Genomic DNA, 14,393 nt, shown 5'->3' with positions numbered 1-14,393 from the left:
CTATTTAACATTTTCCTTTATTAGAGTGAGACAAACACCTACACTTTCAAAACAAATTACCTTCTTCATAAAACACAGGTTATCAGTAGATGTATATTTTATCTATCAAAAGCAAAATATTTTTGGAAGCAAGTCGGTATTCTATTATTTAGTTTTAAATAATGACAGATATGAACTTAGTGCTTGTGCAAAAATTGAAACTTATTGTACAGATCCTGCTATTCCTCCTCTTCCCTACCAAATGCCTGATGTTTTCACAAAATTTCCTACTATGGTATATTATTGCACCTGAAAAAAAATTAAAATATAATAATTTAACACATTTTGTAATTCAGAAGTTTTTCCTTAAATTATTATTTTCTGTAAGTATTCCTTAATTTTTTTCTCCTCAGAGGGAGGGATCAAAAAGCAAGCATGAATACTTAGGTACTTTGGCGAGCATTTGAAATGCTGAAATATTGAGTATTGAGTGCAAATTTCATATAACTGTGAAGTAATGTGAAATAGCAGTAAACAAAGCTTTTCATTTTTTGAAAACAGTGCCCCTATATTTATATTCCTTACAAGGAATTCCTTATAATTCCTCTGAACCTGTTTTTTGTTTGTTTGTTAGCTTGTTTTTCTTCTAATACATCCTAATTTACTATGCATTGTCCTGATTCTGACACAACCTGTCCTGGAGTAGTGGATTTGCAGTCCAGAGGTTTGCACAACATAGTAATTATTTTATTTTCCATCTGTAATTGTCCATGTATTTGTCCACATAAACACTACAAGCATTGCAAAACTTGCTTGTCTCTTTTTTTTTTTTTTTTTTCCTTTGGTTACAACTCTTGTTTCCCAGTGAAAGATATATTCCTAGTTAGCATATGTCCTCATTCAAAGTTATGAATACAACTTAAGTCACATGTAGTTCACTGGCTTATTAGCTATGTCCCACTCACCTTCTATGCATGTTTTCTAATTAATCCAAATGTTTATTTTATTTAGTCAATGGTACCTAAAGTCCAACCCCACTAAAGCTGGAATGAGAGTGCAGAAATTTAGCACCTTTGAAAGCATGGACCTGGGTACCTCTTTGGAAGGACACAGACTCCACTCTAATTTAACCAGAGTAATACAAGGTTTATAGAAAACATTAAGCCTCATCTGTTTCATGTAGTTTTCTTTGGTTGAGTGCTGCTTTTTATAATGAGTCATAGTGGACCTATTGAGAAGTCATAATGGAACTAAAGCACAGAGGAGCATTTATTGTTCAATCAGATGTACTTATACCTCATTTAGATATTAAGAAATGGCCTAAAATGAATCCTACATGTGCAGTTTTATCCTGATGCCCTGAAAGCTGTGGATGATAGTGTCTGTCACGTGGAAGCTGCCATTGTATTTTTATTACTTTCAGTAGAAAAAGCAGGAAATAAAGCAGCAGGTGTTTTTCCCCAAGAAGTTTATGGCAAATCATTTTTTTTTTTCAATGTGTAAGAGGACAAAAATAATTTTCATTCATTTTTAGACAGAGATCTGGAGAGCACCAAGGTGCCAATCACTCTAATCCATACTTACTTTACAGAGGCTTTTGCTCAGTGATATTGTAAAGATCCTTCATCTTCAGTTCTTCCCTTCCTTATTTGGTACAGTTCCTGGTGCTGGTCAGTGTGGTCCTTAAAACATACAGATCATGGACCTACTTAATAACTTAGTCAAGGTCAGACAGTCTTAAAATAACAATACAATGGCACTGTATTGTTAGGCATATGAATTTAATTCCAGATTTTACCTGTGGGAATTACCTGTGGCCCACCTGTCCACTGCACAACTGAATCACTGTAATAAATAGTTCAGAGGAATATAATTTGGGGGAAAGCAATGGAAATGTCAGAAGTAGCTGAAGATTTTACGGGATCTCTCTATTTTCCAGGAAATTCTCCCAAGACTCCCAAGTATATTTTCAAAGGAAAAATCAATATTCAGTCATCATGCTGAGTTGTGCTAATGAGCACTGCTGTTATGGACATTACAACTGTTAGTTGCCCATGGAGAACAGTTGCTGCTCACTCAGTGATCTAGTCAAATCCATAACTCATTATAAAAATAATGGTCAATCGAATGGCTAATTTATCCACCTGCGTATGAGTCCAGGAAGGGTCTCAGTTCTTCAGAAGCGGAGACTTCTAGTGGATGTTCACTAACAGCATCCAGCCCTTCTCCCCTTCTACGAAGTGCAGGTAGGTGCCCATGGAAAGGATCTGCAAAAATCAGGAAAGTGAAGAGGCAGTTACCTAAACTGAGCAGAAAGCAGCAGGGAGGAGGATGGTGAAAGAGATTGTGGTGGTTTTACTCAACTCGGCAGCTGAGCTCCACCACAACAGCTCTTACTCCCCTTCCTCAAAGGGAGAGGGGGAGGAAAATATGATGCAAAGGGCTCAAGGATTGAGATATGGACAGGCAGATCACTCGACAATTATCATCACAGGCAAAACAGACTCAGCACAGGGAGATTTATGTCATTTTTAACTGATTACTAACAAGCTAAAGAAATGAGAAGCTAAAAACAAAAAAACAAACAAAAAAAAAGACCTTTCCCCCATACATACTCTTCTTACCTCCTCCCCCCAAGCCGTGCAGGGGAACAGGGAATGCGGGCTTCGGTCAGTCTATAGCACTTTGTCTCCGCCGCTCCCTCAGGGTCCCTCTCTGCCCCTGCTCACCGTGGGGCCCCTCCCATGGATGCCGTCCTTCCCAAAATGAGCCTGCGGGGGCTGCCCACAGGCAGCAGCTCTCCAAACACTGCTCCCACACGGCTCCGTCCATCCCACGGGGTCCATCCATCCATCCCCCAGGAGCAAACTGCTCCAGCACGGGTCCCCCACGGGCGGGCAGCAGCTCCCCCCAGAGCCCCTGCTCCTGTGTGAGCTCTCCATGGGCTGCAGTCTCCTCCATGCCACATCCACCTGCTCCACTGGGGGCTCCTCCACCCATGGGGGGGCTGCAGCGTGGAGATCTGCTCCATGTGGGACCCATGGGCTGCAGGGGGACAGCCTGCTCCACCAGGGGCCTCTCCCTGCACAGCCCGCAGGGGAACTGCTGCTGCCTGCCTGCAGCACCTCCTGCCCTCCTGCTGCACTCAGCTGGGGGCTGCAGGGCTGGTTCTCACACCTCTCTGCCAGCTGTGCTATTCTATTTAATCTTGGAAGTTAAGAGTTTAGGAAAAAAATATTTTATACTCCTTTCCTTAAATATGCTCTCACTGAGGCAGAAACACTGTTGCTCGTGGCTTGGCTCTGGCCAGCGGCGGGTCCCCTTTGGAGTTAGCTGAAACTGGCTCTCATCTGACAGGAGGCAGCTTCTGGAATCATCTCACAGAAGCCGTCTCTGTAGTCCCCGCTACCAAAACCTTGTCATGTAGACCCAATACATTGGTATTTCACTCTAGCAGTATAAATTGATATTTATATACTGTTGGCTATTATGGTGATGTGAGGAAATTCAAAAAAGATGTGACCTGAATATCACACACTTAAGCTTTACCACACAGCCTCCAGTGGCTATGTTCTCAGATAGCTCTGCCTGTCAAGTTAAGATGGCATTTATGCTATGTTTACATTGTTGGGTCATTTAGGTGACACAACACTATCAACTTTTCATACAAGTTAGATTACAAAATCAATGTTGCACTGCAGACAAGAAAGCACATTATTTTACACTATACAGGTGTATAAGATTACATATTTTTTAATGTAAGCTAGTAGCTACAACTGTATTACCTTTATTGTTGTGATGTCTTTAGTCTGCCAGCTTTGTTTCTTTAGAAACTTGAAATTAGTGCTATTCGACTTGGTCTTGTAAGTTAAGTTAGTTTAGGAAAGAAACTTCCATATTAGGATTACTTTCAGTCAGAGATTTTTAAAGTGCATTCAATGGCAATTAGATTTTGAAGTTCAACAGAAAATTTAACAGTCATTTGTAGAGACAGTATTAGTCATCTATTTCCCACACAAATATGTTTTATGGTTTGAAATGTCACTAAAATGGGTATTTTAGAACACAAAGCAGAAGCTTGAATAGGAACAGCTTGAGCTTCTTGTATTTTAACTTTCAAATAAATGGAAGTACATGCAAGTTCAATTTATTTTATTTTTTTTTCTTCTGAATGCCAGAGACCAAATTCTTTCTTGGTTTAGTTAGGAATAAATTTGTTTCCATATTTTCCAGCTTGTTGTTAAGGATGCTGTATTTGGGACTTGGTATGGTAACATACAACAGGTTTTCGGACTTTAAAAACTAAAGATAAACTTGTACGTAAGGTACAAACAGGGACATTTAGGAATTCTGTTGCTTTTTCTAACTCCAATGTTGGCTTTTAGCAAAGTGACTAATATCTATGTGACCAAATTTCTTATGTATAAAAATGGAATAACAACTTTTTTTTTTCTTCTGGAAAACAAAGAATACTTATGGAACATATGATATGAAAATCTCAGTTCTCTAGTTTTCATTTTGTTTTGTTTTGTTTGTTTGTTTGATTTCAATGCTGTCTTGTAATATATCTGACAATTGTTCAAAACCTATCATCTTTTTTAAATTCACAACACAATGTAAAAATCTCTTCCTTGTAGACAGCTCAGAGTTTACCCTATTGAGTCTCATGCTTTCATTTCAAAATATTCCAGAGTGAAAACAACATAGTTTTCTCCCTCCAGCTTCACTTGCTAAGATCGCCTTCTGTTGATAATGACTGCTGCTCCACCACGCTGATGATACCACCATGGAGAAATCAGAAGTGATGCAGGCTGTGTGTGGAGGAACTGTACTCCCAGGCCCCTGCATTTGCTTGAGAAGCAACCTGCAGTACCTTCACTGTTCCTCTGAGCTTGGTTGCTTGCAGGTCATATTTGCTGGGCTTCCTGCACAAGCACAGGCAGTTAGTAGGCAGCTCTCAGGCTGCGTGCACCAGAGCTGGCATGGAGAATGTTCCAACTCCAGCTAGCAGATGCCTTTGGATGTTGTCTTCACCGTATCATCTACCACGTTCTGTAGTCCTTATGCTGTTTTGGAGGCTGTAGACAACTTTCTTTTCAATGGTCTAAGGTAATGGGATTCATCACCTTTTCTAGCAGTCTACACAGACCTAGAGATTATAAAAAGTTTTCTTGCGTAAGATTTCAAGTGTTTTTTGTTTGTTTGTTTGTTTTTGTTTTTTAATCTGTAAGATACGACATTACTTATGTTTCTTCACAAGAGATTTTCTTTTTAAAAGAAAACATCTTGAATGGTTAGTTTTATCTTTGAAATTTAAAGAGAAAAGACCCTGTTAGATGACAGCATCCTTGTGCATTCCTTTAAAGCCAACTTTACTGTGAAGTAAATTGAGTCCTCGTCTCAGTCTCCAAAGAAGCAATAATTCAGTACATTAAAATATTGACTTTTGCTTTGACTAGCAAGATGGTTTTGTTTACTGAGGGTAAGGCTAAAGTGACAAAAGGTCTTAACTGTCTCATGGTGCAAGATGTGGAGCAACCAACTGAAAAGTAAAAGTTATCTGCAGAGGATGGTGGTGGTTCTATTGATTTTTCTTTTAATCTCCAATAGTGTGAAAAAGCGACAGCATTTCCATTACAATATTTGAATGTTCAATCAATGAGAGATTTTTGTATGGGGGGAAGGGGGGAAAAACAACAACAGTAAAGTTCAGTAGGCCTTGGCTTAGATTTGTTCATTGACTGGATGTGTATACTGAGTGACAAGTAACACTTCTGATCCTTTATGAAGGCTGGCTATTTTGCAATAAGTTAATAAATATTGCTCCTGTAACCAACCAGTATTAGAAACAGAAATTGTTAAATTTGGTGGTGACAGCTCAAATTGTTTGATTCTTAGAATACAATATTTCTACTAGAAAAAGTGGGATTTCCCAGATCTATTGTGAAAATTTCCAGTGCTGTTTGAGACTTTTGGACAGTTTTCAAAGACAGAGAATGAATTAGTCTGAATAGGTGGTGTTCTTGAGAATAAGAATGACCAATGACCTTTCATGGGAGTTCTACTCAAAACTTCTTCATGGTATTTACTACTTTTTTAAGCAATAACAGGATCAGATATAAACATTTTCTTTTTATAGTTGATATAATTGAAAGCATAATTATAAAAGTATATAATAAATATATAAATATAATATTAATATATTAATATAAATATATATTAATATAGATATATATTGATATATAACATATATTATATAAAATATATAAATAAAGATAATATATAATAAAAGTATTATAAAAGTATAGCATAATACTTTTATACTACACTTTACATCAAAAGACCAACAAGAAAATTTGTACCATTCTGCAGTCCAAATTTTGGCTAGGACAGAGTTAATTTTGTTCCTAGGAGTGGTATGGTGCTGTGTTTTAGCTTTAAGATGAAAAAAGTGGTAATTACACACTGATACTTTAGTTGTTGCAGAGCAGTGCTTACACTGAGCCAAAGACTTTTCCTGCTTCTTATGCTGCCATGCAGCTGGGGGTGTGCAAGAAGAGGGGGACAAGACCAGGACAGCAGACCCAAACTGGCCTAAGGGATGCCCCATACTGTATGGTGTCATGTTGAGCAATGAAACTGGAGGAGTTGGCTGGGGGAATGCCAGTGTTTCGAGTCTGGCTGGACATTGGTTGGCTGGTGGTGAGTAACTACATTTTGTATCATTTATTTGTTGTTATTTATTTGTTGTTGTAGTTTCTGTCCTTTATTTTTATTTTTTTCTTGTTAAACTGTCCTTATCTCAATCCACAAGTTCTTATACTTTTGTTTTCAGTTTTCTCCTCCATCCCACTGAGAGGAAGAGTGAGCAAATGGCTGTGTACTGTTTAGTTGTCTGCTGGGTTAAACAACAGTATTAGGCACACAGGCAAAATCTCACACAAAACCTTGATTAACCATTACAAATTAGTAAACTATCACAATCGTAATTCAGTTAATGACTGCAAGTCTAGTGCTTTCTGTGCAGTGGAGTCAGAGATGGTCTGAAGACTGCATTAATGTGTGATTATTTCCATGTTAAAAAGAAAAATGTTTAATTTGTAAACTTGCAGGGATAGCTGATAAATATTATTTAATCCTTATTTACACTGCTCAATTTCCTAAACAGCATAGTTTTTTGATTTTGGTGGTTTTGTGGTAGCTTTTTTTTTTTTTTTTTTTTGAAACCAGTTCTTGTAAATTACTTTTTATGTACTCATTTTAAAGAATATTTACTTATATAAGAAAGAAGGAAGGTTGGCAGTGAGTGAAAGGAAAACAATGCCCTTCAGTCTTTCCAAATTGCCTGACCAAACAAAGAGAGTTTCTGGAACCCACTGCTGCTTGCTTGGATTTGATGAATGCCTGAAAGGAACATACCACTCACAGTTCCAGCTCAAATGCTTTCAGCCACGCTCATTTCCCCGAGGTTAAAAGAATTACGTGCACAAACCAGGAATATCACCTTGAGGTAGGGTTTTGTGAAACAGCATATTTGAATACTTTAATAAATGTCAGTAAAATAAAGGTAGAATGCATTGCGTGATTAAATGTTTTACACAGGCAGGAAACACACAATCACGCAGAGATTAACAACACATTAGAGGCATACACAGGGGAGATGCAGAAGTCATGAGGTCATGATCTCTTGCTGAAATCAGTGACGCTATTCTGAATTTACATAGGTTAAACTTGGGCAAACTAGAGACCGAAGAAGTAACAGTTCTTAGGTGGAAATGCATTTAGCGTCAAGTGAAACTGTTCACATTTAATGGAATTATGGGAAAAAGATTGAAATACTTTGTGAATTTGAATTGTGGATCATGAATTAAAACAGATAGATATCTTCTGAATACGACATTTTGCAATTAATCTTGCATGACTGAGTGCTGGTTAAGGACAACAGGTGTAAATTTGGGGAACTTCACTTTTAAGTCCTCTGAATTTGATGGCTGCTTAAGACCCACTGACTTTTAACAGATTATATGGACTGAGATGAAGTGTGCTATTTCACAGCAAAAAGGTGACCATATTTCAAAAGCTGTTATCTTCACTGACTTTTTTAATATTATTAATTCTCTTCAACATTTAGCATAGTTTTTGAAAATCCCAGGAAATTATATCCTTCTTAAAATAAATACTGCTTATGCAGGGGTATTGAGTTTATTTATAATAATCTATCTCATGTTTATTATTTTTTACCGTAACAATAATTTAAAAATATGTATATAATCAGGGATTTCTCGGATAGTCTGAGGATGGGATGCAAAATAAAAATTCTGTTAAAGAAAAAAATAGAACAAAATTTCAACTTATATCTTGTGAAATCTGTTCTCTTAGCAACTGAATATTTTATTTCAAAAACAATGTGGTGGTTTAGCACTTGTGAGTAGCTCCAGTACCAGTAGGTAACACCAGCACAACCATGCAGCTCTCTCATTCCCCCTCCTGAAAAGGAAGAAGGGGAGAAAATACAATGGAAAAAGCTCATAGGTTGAGATAAGTACAGGGAGATCACTCAACAATTATCATCATGGGCAAAACAGACAGCCTATGGAGATAAATATAATTTATTGCCTATTGATAACAGAATACAACACAGAAAACTAAAACTTAAAACACCTTCTCTCCATCCAAACTCTTGCACCTCCTTCCCCCCAAGTGGCAAAAGGGAACTTGGAATGGGGGCTGTGGTCAGTACCTAGAAGCTTCATCTCCACCACTCCTTCACGGTTACTCCCTGCCCCTGCTTCACGTGGGGTCCCTCCCATGGAATGCCATTCTTCCCGAACTGAGCCTGCGGGGACTGCCTACAGGTAGCAGCTCTTCAAGAACTGCTCCCACATGGTACCACACGCCACAGGAGTACTTCAGCTCTGGCACTTGGTGCACCTCCTCTCCCCCCTGCTGCATTGATCTTGGGGACTGTAGGGTTGGTTCTCACTCCTCTCTCCCAGATGCTGTTGCACAACAGTATTTCTTCAATCTGCTCTCCCAGAGGCCCAATCAGCATTGCTCACTGACTCTGCTCTGGCCAGCAGCAGGTCCCTTTTGGAGCCAACTGGAGCTGGCTCTGCTCTGGCATGGGGCAACTGCTGGGCTCTGCTCACAGAGGCCACCCTACAACATCCTGTTAGTAAGCCTTTGCCACATAAACTCAATCCAATCAAACAATACTTGAAAGATTTATCACACAAACTGAAATGTGTTGAACAGTGTTGTTGAACCTCTTTCCATATGCTAAAATTTTGTAATTGGTATGAGTGAATTTCATGTTTATAATGATACCTCTGAATAGTAAAAAAATAAAAATGTGGGAGCATTTTTAAATAGACATTGGATTAAAACAACACCCCTTTTTAGATTATTTTAGTGAATTTAGACCTTCCCAGACAGGTAATGATACAGAAGAGTAAGGAGAAAAGTGTCTTTAGAACCTAAAGTACAATAATGGAATTGGCATTATTATACTTATTATACAAACAGGATAAGTGGAAGACCTTAGCAGTCCAAAGTGTAGCTGGAAAAATAATTCAGCAAGAAACATGTGTCCAGCAAGTCTCACAAAGGAGTGGTGGCAAATTTTCTTGCTTCTCAGATGCTGAAAGTAGAGATTTTTCTACAGCAAAAGGTGTATTCCAGTCTGTAGTAATTGTCAATCAATAGGGAAGAAATGATAGAGAGCAGGCTAGCAGAAGACAGTATGGGTGAAAGTGACTGTGACGTGATAGGAATGTAGATGAGGAAACAACAATATAAGAGAGTTCAACCACCTAGAAGAGCCTCAAAGTATTACCTTCAGCTTTGGGTGCATAGTAAGAAACGTGCAGAAGAGTTGAAGAGGTCTAGAGAAGATCAAAGGGAGCAAGAGGACATCTAGGAAGCCTGAACTATGCTGAAGAGTTGGAAAATAAATAAATAAATAAATAAATAAATAAATAAATAAATAAATAAATAAATAAATAAATAAATAAATAAATAAAAAGTGTTGGGGTAGCAGAGAAGAGAAAAGTAGTAAAAGCAGTAGTAGACTTCATCTATACTAGTGAGTGAAGAAGAGAGTAAAGTCTGCTCCACATCCACTGCTGCAAATTTCCCAGTCCTCTGAGCATGGAAGCACCAGAATGGAGACTGAGCAAGGAGACAAACTGGGCAACTGGTCGTCTGTGCCATTGTGTGCAATGTCCTCATGAGGAGACATTTCCTGGCAGGAGAGACATGCTTATTAATGACATAATGACATTGCATATATAACCTCAGACAGAGCCTGAAAGTCACCATTTTCTGTTGCTTCTATGATCCATCACAGTCACTGGTGATTGTCCTGTTCTACTCTTCCCTTCTGTGGCCCCACCTGGAGTACTGCATCAAGCTCTGGAGCCCCCAGCACAAGAAGGATGTGGAGCTGTTAAAGCAGCTTCAGAGGAGGGCCACAAAGATGATCAGGGGGCTGGAGCACCTCTCCAGGAAGGCTAAGAGAGGTGGAGTTGTTCTGGGGAGACGTTATTGCAACCTTTCAGTGCTTAAAGGGAACTTATAAAAAAGATGGATAACTACTCATTGCTTTGTCAGATAATGTCATGATGAGGGGGAATGGCTTTAAACTAACAGAGGTGAGATTGTAGGTTAGGAGGATTAGAGGTTAGGAGGAAATTCTTCACTCCATAGAGGCTGTGGATGCCCCATCCCTGAAGGCTGGACAAGGCCCTGGGCAACCTGATCTAATGGATGGCGACCCTGCCCATGGCAGGGGGTTGGAACTGGGTGGTCTTTAAAGTCCTTCCAACCCAAGCCATTCTATGATTCTATGATAGCCATCCTGGAACGCACAATTCCATCCCTCCAATGCATGGCTTTACAATAAGTACACTGTTCCTAGTACTATGACTAGTAGGAAAAGTGATCACATTGGAATGCATATACTATGGTAATTCATTATGTAGAAAGTGGTTACAACATAAAGGATTAGCAAGTGTATCAAACAGCAAATGGCACTACCAGGAAGATTATCAGACTTTCAAACAGTATTCAAACAGTTCAACAGTTCAAACAGTATGATCCAGGACTGGAGGATACGTTGTGTCTAGGTGTTGTAGTCAGAGTTTGTGTTTCAGAATGTTTCTGAGGATATGTTTTTGTTTATTTTTGTTTTTGTTTTTGTTTTTGTTTGTTTGTTTTTAATAAAGGGTATGGGTATTGGCTTTATATATCATGTACACTATTTTGATTCATTATGAGGAATAAAGTCAATCTAAGTATTGAGCTTGAGATGCACACTGGGTATAAGCTTCTTTTATTCTTTAAAAAATGCCTGTCTGAACTGTCAGGGCATTCTCATCCAGTAGGATTTGGACACTGCTAAAGACAAAACAGACAGAAAAGCTTTTTTTCCTCTTACGCCTGTTTTTATGTTGTTTAGATTTTGCTCTTTGGATTACATTAATTTTAAAAGAAAACCATATTTTACCTGGGAAGTTCGTATTTACTTATTTATTTATTTATTTTAAATCTTTGTTCAGTCATTCCTGTGGCTAAAAGTGTTGGGGAAAAAATGAGTAAAGACAAGGTTGCTATCTCTAGCTCTTATAATTCATCTGTTACTATTGATTTTGAAGTGGCAGAAAAAAATTATCATTATCTCAAGTTGTAGACACTCCAAATTCCTAATTTAATTAAACTGTTTGATTTTTTCTTTTTGATTTTGATTTAGAAAAAATCCTACATTCCTTTGTCTTGTTCAGGAAATCAACAGGAGTTATCAAAAGCTTGTTTTCTGAAATAAGACTAACATTGTAAGTATAATTTCTTAAGTTTATCCTGCTAAACATATTTGGTTCAATGACAAAAACTACAATCATTATTAGTGTAAGCAATTGCTTATTATTGCTTATCTTTGCACTTTTTATTTAAATTTGATATTAAAACATGTGCTAAAAAGTCAAAACATTAATATTTGAACAATACAATATTCGGGTTTGATTATTCTTTTCTGTGGGTTGTACTTTAAAAAAAAAAAAAAAGTTATTTTTTAAAAGCACATAATAAATACTAGTTCAGAATGATTAAGGAATTCTTCTGCCCTTTAGACAGAAGATATGCTGTAGGAGATAGACAGAAGACATGATGTAGGAGAAAAATACCCACTTGTCAAGAAAAGCGTCCCTGGTGACAGCAGTGTGGGCAGGGAGATCCTTGTTTCATTGCATTTTATTTTTTTTTGTGTGTGTGTGTTTCTATTAATCTTTTTTTTTGTTGTTGTTGTTTTGTTTTGTTTACTGTTGTATTTCTAGATATGTGGAAAATAGGATGGCTTTGGTAATTTTATGAAACACAAAAGTGTTTGCCAGCAAAAATGATTGGGAATTTTCTTTTTTTTTTTTTTTATGAGAAGTCTGAAACGTTGAGTACTTAGTACTCTGTAAATTACCATAGTCATATGGACAATGTGATTACTATAGCAAGCAATCTCAAAGGGAGATTAATCATGACAGATCTATTAAAACTAACAACGAAACAAAGAAAAAAGCAGAGAAAATGACAGTCTATCTAGAAGATGTAATCTTCTAGAAGAAAAAAAAAGCGGGGGGGGGGGGGGGATTTGAAAAGTGCAAGTCTTAAATGCAGTGTTGGTTCAGCACTAACCATGTCATCAATGTTTTTATTATCATGTGCATTCAGACATGTAATGGGATACTTTCAGACGTATACTTCTCCACTGGAGACTACTTTAACAATGCAGCATACTAATTTCAGATTAATGACTGTTAATTTTATAATCCTTTTTTTAATTATTATTATTTTTATTTTATTTTATGCACAGTGATAAATTCTTGAGTACATAAATTTGTCACCCATTCCTGTTAAAATTAATTTTCTGTGGTCTACATTTAACTATCATGCTATTAAATGCAATTATCTAACATCTTTAAAAGTAAGTTTACCATGACAAAGAAGTACATGTATTTCTAATAAAATAGTAATTACTAATTACTATTAGTAATTAGTTAATTAATTACTAATTACTAATTAATTACTAATTGCTAATTTCTAATAAAATAGTAATAGTCAGATTTAAACATACTGTTTAATACTTAATTAAAGTTGTATATTATTCTCTCAACATACATGAAACACAGGCAACCTCCTGCGTATTTAGCCAGTGTATTTTTAAATACTCATAGAGGCAGAAGAATATTTACATTAAGTTTTCATTTCATTTCTTTGCATAAAGATGAAGACTTCTGTTTGGAATATTTATAGCTGATTTCTAACGTCCACCGTGTTGGCTTTTCTGCCTATCCAAAGGATAGGTAGTTCGATCATACTCCAAACTTGTATACAACCTCCAAACTTTAAAGATTTGCAGAACTCAAGATCAGGAAGATGAATGTGCAGAACCGTTTCAAAGAGTTCAAAAGTTCTTGCTTTCTTATTTACTGCTACTTGAGTGTCTGAGAAGAAGGAAATTGCTTTTCCCTGGTTTGGTAATATCTGATTTTGCTGAAATAACTACTGCTTGAGATGTTATCTTCAAAAATCAAACCTACCATTTAATTCAGATTTTCTGGTCAATGATTCAGACTGCAGAGTAATACAATATCCAGATACAACTCTTCAAGAAGCAGTATTTTTGAGCATTTAGGAAAATAAAAATACCTGTAACATCTTTTAAAATATGTGAGTTTTTTGTTTGTTTGTTTGTTTTATAAATATTTCATTAGTTAAATTCATTAACTAAAAATCAAGAACAATTCTGAAAGCTTAGGTAGTAATATTCTGCCTAAGTTATTATGGGTTTGATGTACTGGCTCTCGTGCATCACAGTAGCCTTGAGTGCTGTATGCAAGATAAAATGCAAAAATAAATCTTTCACAAAATCAGGAAAAAAGAGCAATCAAGCCCCCCCCCCCCACACACACACAGACAAAAAAAAAAAAAAAAAAAAAAAAAGGCCAGAAACAAAAAAACAAAACCAAGTATGATACTTAACAGAAAATGAATTTATTAGGGATGAATTATAGCTGGGAAAATTGTGTTTTCCTTAATTATTTTTTTTTTTCCTTAAATCTAGTTTCTTCTTTCTGTCTTGCATGGTATATAGCTGACATGTCCCACCCCATGTATGCGTTTCACTTTTATGGGAGGTAAACAACCAAAATAGGCAATACAGTCTATGGGGTCATTCTCAGTCACAGAATATGCACTGAATAATTCTATGATTCTGTGCCTCTCCTTTTTACATTAAAGACCACAGCTCTTCAAAAATGCAAAATCTATAAGCCAATTACTATCCAGGTGTCTTTAATGGGATGTAGGAGGTCTTGAGAACACAGCCAGAGGAAGGCAAGAAGTTGAGGGATGTCTACTGCAATTGC

This window comes from Aythya marila, assembly GCF_965140915.1.
Source record: "Aythya marila genome assembly, chromosome: Z".
NCBI lineage: Eukaryota > Metazoa > Chordata > Aves > Anseriformes > Anatidae > Aythya > Aythya marila.
The sequence above is the reverse complement of the archived record's forward strand: the minus strand, read 5'-3'. Positions refer to the sequence as shown.